This window comes from Papaver somniferum, chromosome 4 (genome assembly GCF_003573695.1).
Source record: "Papaver somniferum cultivar HN1 chromosome 4, ASM357369v1, whole genome shotgun sequence".
In the NCBI taxonomy this organism is placed as follows: Eukaryota; Viridiplantae; Streptophyta; class Magnoliopsida; order Ranunculales; family Papaveraceae; genus Papaver; species Papaver somniferum.
Genome location: NC_039361.1, coordinates 127,701,817 through 127,710,675, shown reverse-complemented (window position 1 = coordinate 127,710,675; position 8,859 = coordinate 127,701,817). Strand labels below are relative to the sequence as shown.

General features: G+C 36.7%; 1 long non-coding RNA gene across 8 annotated transcripts; it reads left to right on the top strand.

Moving 5' to 3' along the window:
- The first annotated feature begins 3,284 nt into the window (after positions 1–3,284).
- LOC113276542 lies at positions 3,285–6,996 on the top strand. 8 transcript variants are annotated; one of them, XR_003324459.1, is made up of 12 exons: positions 3,285–3,392; positions 3,500–3,571; positions 4,486–4,551; positions 4,625–4,650; positions 4,770–4,850; positions 4,957–5,228; positions 5,341–5,525; positions 5,620–5,658; positions 5,802–5,967; positions 6,149–6,249; positions 6,453–6,625; positions 6,736–6,996. It is a non-coding gene; the product is annotated as an uncharacterized LOC113276542 (long non-coding RNA). The 8 variants fall into 8 exon arrangements; XR_003324458.1 differs by having other exon boundaries at positions 4,770–5,228; XR_003324454.1 differs by having other exon boundaries at positions 4,486–4,650.
- The last annotated feature ends 1,863 nt before the right edge of the window (positions 6,997–8,859 follow it).

Below are 8,859 nucleotides of genomic sequence, written 5' to 3'. Positions count from 1 at the left end.
GGCAGCATATGCGTGTCCAACACCAGTATCGGGCGACGTCCGTTGTACTCTTTTCCTCTGGTCTAGTTTTGTCCTACGGGTGTTCCAAACGAGGTTTTTAACGAGGCAACATTTGCATTGACGTCAATATTATTATGAGTTTTTGGCGTTCAGGTTTTGTCCCAAGTGGTTTTCCTGACGCAGGCATTTAGGTTTTGTCCAAAGAGGTTTTCCTAATGCAATTTTGACGGAAGTCATGGCGGTGACCAAGCTCACTCCAAGCTCAGGTTTTTCCTAAGTGATTTTCCTGGCACAGTTCCGGCAAAGGAAATATTTCGTGACAGTATCCAATCTTACTCAGAGCTCAGGTTTTTTCCAAATGATTTTTCCTGACGTAGTTTTAACAAAAAAGAAATATATGGAGATCTGCAACGTTTTAAAGCTACCCATGTCCCTCAACCAGTTTTGGTTTCAGATGGATTTTTTTTAGTAAGATTTTGACGAGGCAATAAATTTTACTCAGGTGTAGCAGGGAAATATTAAAATGGTGGCTCAAGGGAAAGTATTATGTAAGGATGACGTGGGATGGCCCACCATTTCAATATCTAGAACAATCCAATAAAACTAGATATACTTCACGGTTAAGAATAACCCAGTGTACTAAGATAAGCATGTCACCTGCTTGAATATTCTTGTAATGCCACATGGGAATATTCATGAAGTTTCCACATACCGACTTCAATTTAGTCGAAGTCTATATAAATCCCTAACCGGCACTTTGACACTTTGTACGTGAAGAAATGAAAATGAAATGGAACACAGTTCCTCTTCCTCTCCACTTTTGTCTTTTCTTTCTTCTTTTATATTATACAAAATTAATTAAACACTACAACATGGATACTTACTCATCAAATACATGAACTGGCACTATTGTTAAGATGATTGAATTCCATCCGCATTGAAAATTAGGGCTGACCATGGTTTTGGTTTTCCGTTGGAAACTGACCGAACCAGACCAATAAGGAAGAAACCGAACCAAATCATTTAGATTTGGATTGGTTATGGTAAAAAAAAGTTGAAAACCGAAATTAATGGTTTGGTTTTGGTTTAACCTGAAAACCGAACCAAAAACCATTGGAAAACCGATAAATATAGGTGGTTGATTAAAATCAGATAGATTTAATCTATCCCGTCCATCACACACTTTGTAAACCTAAATTCTTAAACTCTAAACCTACACCCCAGATAACTCTCATTTTTTTTCTTCTTCTTCTCTTCGTCTCCGGTCACCAGAAGCAAAAAAAACCCTCTCAATTTTCTACATCACCACACCAGTCCACCACCATCTCCTGCCGTAATGAAACCACCACCCTAGTTCAATCTTCTCTTCGTCTTTAAGCAGTACCCTCGTTTTTGTTCTTCTTCTCAATCTTCTACTGAAATTCTCAAACTTAGAAACATCTTCTCACTTGTCACATAACCGAATCGATTATATAGGTTGATTATTTTCATCATTATAAGTTACTTCAACTCGATGATGACGATAATTTTGCTGATTTAAGATTATAATTTATAATTTTAAGAACTAGGGTTTACGAATATTGATTTTGCATAATTGATTTTGTAGGTTCCCTTTGATTCAATCATGGAGGATTCACAATCAACACCCGTTGGTTCCTATTTCACAACTAGTTTGGGTTTGATTCTGGTTTTGATAATTAATTTGTGAATTTTGGATTATCAATTTTGCTATATAACAATCTAACAGTGAACATAATAATAAAGCAGCGGCAACAACTAATCATATGGTTTAGTTTAGGGGGTGTAACATAACAGTGAACATAATAACAGTGAGCAAAGTTTTTACGTGGTTTGCTTTTTGTTTGCCAAATTGCCTTAGGCCTATGTAACTTCTCTTGAGCAGATTTGTTGCGTTTATTTATTATAACACTAGCCTTGGGTTTCTTAGTGACCCTTCTTGTTTTGTTTGCAACGGTGCTTGTGATAGTGATGTATATAAATTATATGGTCTTCCAATGCGAAAAGTCTTGTTTAAAGCGCCTGGTGCATCCAGCACCTTGCATATCACAGTTTGGCCTGATTCTTAGGGCTCATTCTTGTTAAATTTAGTTGAATATGATGATGATAATGATAACAAGACAGGACTTAATCCCATGACTTCCGGGTGGTTGTGAACTGAGTTGAATATTCCTAATTATCTTTCAAAGGTTAGTGCAAGTTGCAGTTAACCAATGTGTCTAAGGTAAACATTCCCGTCTCTAGTCTAGACCATTTTCTTAATATATTTCTGTCAAGTACTTGTATGAAGCATCTGAATATAATGCATCATCAACAACATAATAAATAGTCCTTCACATACTGATTCCAGGCCGCTAGGAGTATGATTAAATGTTGTGAACCGAATAAATCGTGTTCTCAAAATCCCCCTTCATTTTTTTCATGGATAGTTTGTAAGTTATACACATCCAGTTTCTTTAAAAAGTTCGGGGAATCAGGCTAGTGTTGAGCCAAATCATTTTCTCAAAGGGTATTTGAGCATGTATAACATCTCTAGCAGGCTAGTGTTTTCTTTCTTTCTTTCTTTTCACTGTTACCATTTTCATGTATTGCTTGCCATCGTGATAAGTAGAGATATACCTGAATTAGATTCTAACTATCAGTTGCTTGCCATCATGTATTCATTGTATACTCTAGTTTAACTGTTTTGTGAATGGTTACTCAGGAGCATTATAATGATTGATGTTAGTTGATTAATGCAATCAGCAACCCTGGAAATTCTGAAGCTATCAGTTGATTTTGTGGATGCATAGCTGGAAAGTGTCGATGTTGTTTACTGCTATGGAGACTGTGGATGCTTAGGTGGCACTGGCTTAGTTTTTTTTTTTTTTTAATATAAGTTTTGGTGAAACTAAAAGAAGATGTAATCTTTATCTTTTGAATTGTGTTTCAGAATGTTATGAATTTGGATTGTGTATGAAATGTGAATGTCTGTAGTCTGTAGGTAGGTTTAAAAAATTTTGAACTATGTTTTTTTTTTTAGATTTCAACTGTCAGTTTCCTGAAACTGACATAACAGCCGGTTAACCGATAACCGATGGAATAAACCGAAACCGGCTAGAACCACTAAGAAACCGAACCAATGGTTAATGGATTGATTTGGTTTAGATTTTTAGAAACCGATAGTATTGGTTTCGGTTTTGGTTTGGCTGGAAACCGAGCCGAAACCGACCATGAACAGTACATTGAAAATATAAAATCGCCGAGATTTTTTTTTTCAATTATCTCTCTTCACCTTCTTCCTCTTCTGCTGAAAAACCTTCTTCTGTGATTTCCCTTTTGAGATCTAGGTCTCTCGATCTGGGTCTCAAATTCGTCCGTGCTAGCCTTTCTCAGTTAAATTTCTTTCTCCTTCTCTTTGAATCTCACGATTGATTTGATTTTAGGGTTTGCAAATTATGTTTTGAAAATCTCACGTTGTTGTTTGTGGTTTCGATTGTAGGGTTTTCAAATCAGAATTACAATTACAAGAGCGCACTCTCCCTATCTCCATCGATTTTGGGTTTGAATTCAGGTAAATTCTTATATCAAATCTCAATTGTAAGACACTGATATGAGCAATTAGTGATTTCTTCAACAAATTAGTACTACTGATATGGAAATCTCTCTTAAAGTGCACATGCATGCTAGTATCATAGTTTCAACTGATCGATCATAAAAATGAAAAGAAGTTGTGAATTACATTCAGCAAATTGTCGAGTTCATAGAAAGTCCAAAATTGTATATTGCTGATGTTTTCTAACTGAGGGTGTGGTTGACTATGGCACGCCTCTGAGTGGGGATATTGATACTTTTGGGTTTCACATTGCTAGGAATGTGTTAAATAGGGGTATTATGATTTTTGGGATTCTGTTTTCGAGAGATGATTTTGTGGGAACCCTGTAATACATGTTTGAGCATTGTAATATGTCTCTTTATGTTTTTTGATTCTATTTAGAACCTATCCACCAAGTTCCCCAGATTTTAATACACATGTATATTGTTTTCTTTTGTTTTGGTCCCAGAACAGTTCATAAGTGCTGGAACTAATTAAGCATTTAATGTCCAACTGCCAATGAACTGATGGTACATCTAGTAATGGAGTTGCTAGATCTTTTCCTCGTCTCCAATTGAATTTAGGCTTCTCTTCTGCTCTATTGGGCTCAAAATATGGTTCTTAATTAAATATTGTTTATAACTGACCTTTATGTGTTTGTGAAATTGACTAACATAAGAAAACATTGTTTGAAGATATGATGCTTCCTGGTTTTTCGTTGACTAGGTTCCTATTGATTCTTTGATCGGCTGATTCGGGTCGATGAGAATATTTGATACTATTGTTGGTTTTGTTACTGTAACTTATCGCCCAATTATATTCTATATCTGATATCATTGTTTTTGTGTATTAGTTAAGCTCAGTTTCTAAATTTATATTTGGTTGGAATGTAGGATTTAAAGAAAATGGAGGAGCTCCAGACTAAGGAGGCCTAACTAAATAAAATTAAAAAGGAACAGGTAATTTCTTGCACTACTGCGAATGAGTGTAGCACTAAGGGTTCGTTTCATGCTGTGGTGATAATCATCACAGGGAGCAGGATTTAACGGCGTCGAATGGTGCGTACACTTTACCTGTTGAGTGATCTTTTTCATGGTACTGGTCGGTATGTTATCAAAACTTCAGCAGGTAGTCAAATTATAGGCACTGATTAGCAAAGGTTGGGGTTTATGAACAGGCAGTGAAGACACAAGCCAACGAAAGTCCTATGGGGCAGAGCCAGCACAAGATGGAACTGCCAGATTCGAGGATGGTATAGGTAATGCTTTATAGTCACAAACTTTTTGAATAAGTACATCCTTATTTAAACTTCCTCTCACTGGTATACATGATAGAACACCCTCTGATTTAGAGTCATTGCCTAGAGATACAAAACCATTGCTGAAGTTAGAATTTAAGAATCCTTATCCGCAAAGCCTCGAGCAGACTTCTATCAGAGGTCAAAGATTGAAAAGAAAGAGACCTTCACCTACTGTGGAGAAAGCCCAAAGCCCCTATTATGGAAGATGAGGGCTATTCACAATTGCATTTGAGGGGACTTCAACTATAACTGTCCTTTTAGATTATGGTAATGCTAACACTTGGAAGCAGCGAGTTCGGTTTGTTTCTCATAAGAAAATGCGGAGGAAACCTTGAGGTTGGGTCCATTTCTCTATTGCTTCTACCATACATTTTGAGGGTTTTCTTTCCCAGACTTGGATCACAAATTTTAATATTTTTCTCTCTCTTTGCTTTTGTTCTATTTGTAGTTTGTACCCTAGATATACATTTGGAAACTGGTTGTCCAAATCCAATTTGAGTTCCCTTTTGGTCTCATTCTTTCTGGGAGTACTCCGGAGCTGTTGTTCGGGCGTGGAATCAGACAGGTTCGATTTGAATGATAGCTTCTAAACTGGCAAGATCCATGATCTCAAGTCTTCTTCATGTACCACAAGTAAGCATTTCAGTCAAGTGTTTGCTATAAAACCCATTAGTTGTAAGCTCAACTTCAGTTGTTATGCCTAAGTCTTGTGTTGTAAAAATTACAGATCCTGGATTTTCAATCTGGGCAGTTTCTTAATGTAAAGGTGATTTTCTTTTTTCACTTCGTTGAAGATGTTTGCTGAATTTTGCTGAAAGTGCCTTTATGCTTGCTTGATCATTTGAGTCATCTGTTTTTTGCATTTGTAATTAGTATTGGCCTAACTTTTGAAATTGATTTACATGTAAGATCTAATGGTGGCAATGCATAACCGTGCTAGCCAACCTGGATCTGGAGTTGTTTTAGGTGGACGAAAAGATGCATTAGCCGCTAAGGAATAGTCGAACAAAAGGTTGCAGAATCGGAGGCTCAAGTCCCAATATTGCCACCAGATGGAAACACTGAAGTACTCGAGGTATCATGCAGTATTCACTTCTTTTTTTGGCAGTATTTCATATAGATTCAGAAGTGTTTTACATAGAGTCAGTAGTGGAAGTATCTTTTTTAACAGGCACTCTTAGGTAGTGGTAGTAGATATGACCATATATACTATGTTTTTTGTCTTTGAATTCGATGTTTGATTAATTTTGTAACAGTATGAGGATAATGAGGATGAAAAGTTCAATGTCAATTGGAAAAGAGCTGCTATCACAAGTGGGTTTGGTTTTGGATTTGTTGGTCCAATTGGCCATTACTGGTATTTACGTTGTTCTTCTTCAATTTCATATACTTAGCTTAACCAGTGTTATTCAGTTTGCTCTAATTCCATAGCTGCTTATGAATTTCTTTTAGTTGATACCCATTTAAGGAAAACATGTTAGTGTTTTTTTTTTTTGCACCAATTGGCCTACTTGTCTATTTTGATTTATATACTGACACAATAAGATTGGTTTTCTGCAGGGGCTAAAATCCTCTTTTAGATATGCTGGGTAGGACGAGAACACATCAATTGAAGTCAGGTATCTAGCTGTACTCTTCAAACAACAATTAGCTGCATGTGCAGAGAAGATTTTTGGCATGATTCGAGATCTTTCAAAGAAAGAGATACGGCCACTTCTTAACTTTGCAACCAGGTGACATTGATTATCTCATATCTGTTTTTAGTTTGTATCCATAACTAGAGAACTAAACATAACCAGGCATCGAGTTTGTCAATCTCATATTTTGACCAATTGTCTGGCAGGCACCAAAAGCTGTGCGAGGAAACGCGCGAAATCATCTAAGTCTCCTGGGAGTTGTTCTAAGAAGTCACTTAACAACTGAGAATGTACTATAAAATTCTTGGATTCGTTGTATACAACTTTGGAAGTCTGAAAATATCACATTTTGGTTGTTTTTCAGATTTTTTGTATTTTTTTTTTGTATGAGACTTGATGCTGTAAATGACCGAATCTTTTTTGTCAACAACTTGATTTCATAAATGAGAATCTATTTTGGGATAAAATGCAGTCTGAATGAGTGTTTAATAGGTAAAGGAAAGGCATCCTGCCAGAAACTGAAAAGAGAATCCAAATTTTTTCAAACTTTAGCAACGTTTTTTAGGAGTTGCTATTAGTCACTAAATGATTGTTAGAAATACTCCTGGGACGGATAAGAAAACCGTCCCTACATCCCCATAATCGTCCCTAAAAGTATTAGTGACGGTTTTGTAAATCCGTCCCTAGAGCTCCAAGCCTTCCCCAGAACTATTAGTGACGGTGGATCTGGGGACTTGGGACGGTTTTCTGACCGTCCTAAGAGCCCTTTTGTAGTGCTTGAATCCCAGCAGCACTTCGCGCAATTGATTTCCTCAGCTGACGTCCTTTATATCCTAAGAGTTTCTTTAACTTATTTCAAGTTTTCAGTCATAGACTTTGTTCTTGATTTCAGAAAAGAATTATGGGACCAATTTCCGTTGACCCTTTTTGAGAGATTATTCTCAACATCTTGATGTACGTTAACTGAGTCCTTCATAAGTTTATCTTTATTTTTCTTATTTCGAATCATATCTTATAGGTTGGATCACACCAAACACAGATTGTTAGATATTTTCGTGTTTACCTGCTCTGACACCAATTGAAAAGACGAGGGTACCCAAATACACCACAATCTTTTTGTATCAACCTATAAGTCCTCTACCGAAAGTGATCGTCTATGGACAGAGTCGAGACAATACAACTAATAGGTTCATACTTCGTGTGATTGTCAGTGGATACGAGATCGAGACAATACAACAAAAAGATAACTTGTGTGATTGACTATAGATACAAGATAATACGATAATGAAGTATGTTACTTGATAATAGGTTCGTACTTAACCAAATTCTATAGGATCACTATCAAGTAATGGAGTTAACTTAAAATGCAATTTATTTTAGTTATAATAAAATAATTATAATGAGGAAAAGTAAAATAAATGGCACAACAAGATTTTTTTAACGAGAAAAACTGCAAATGCAGAAAAAACTCGGGACCTAGTCCAAAATTGAATACTCTTAGAATTAAGCCGATATACAAAATCTAAACCAACCTCGTATAGTTGAGACCAAGCAGACTACCCCTAGATACTTAGTTCCCTCAATATCCCTTCGCTTCCGACTTCAAGAGTCATGCACTGGTACAATTCCTTCGGGTTGTATTCTAAAGTTTGTCCATAATAGTTTTTGTTTTGAATTTAGGGGACAAAATTCTTTAAAGGGGTGAATGATGTAACACCCCGTGTTTTTAGCATAGCGCATGCTCAAAGATGCGCCATGGACTGAGATGGAGCTTAATCCAGAGCTCTTGTTACGTGGAAAGAGTCTTATTAGCCCAAGGCCAATATCACATAAAAGTGACGCATTATGTTAGGCATATTGGCCAAGGGCCAATATCACGTTGCTAACTATATTGGTCAAAGGAAAATCTTGCATCAAATGATGCACTAGGTCAGTTGGGTAGATGGCCTTGAGCGTTATAGCGCTACCTTGGCGAATTATGCAGTCTATTGGCCTAGAGACAATATTACACAACAGTGGTGCAATATGCCAAAGCGAGCTGGCCGAGAGAATATCGCGCAATATTGCAGTTCGCCTATGGGCCAGAACATAAATACAACAATTATTGCCAATTTTTCAGAAGTACATGGATACGACCATGAATAGTAAAGCAAGCACCTCAAAAATGTAACTTGGTGAATGTCAATCTGGTCTCCTAGTTCAAGTTGTGAAAATTTTCTTAAGACATATAAATGGAGGGGTGGTTGAAGGTGCATATGCGGACTATGCACCAAGTAAGCTTCATAGCTTAGCCGGAAGAGTATAAATTAGGGGTGTAAATATTATCCGAA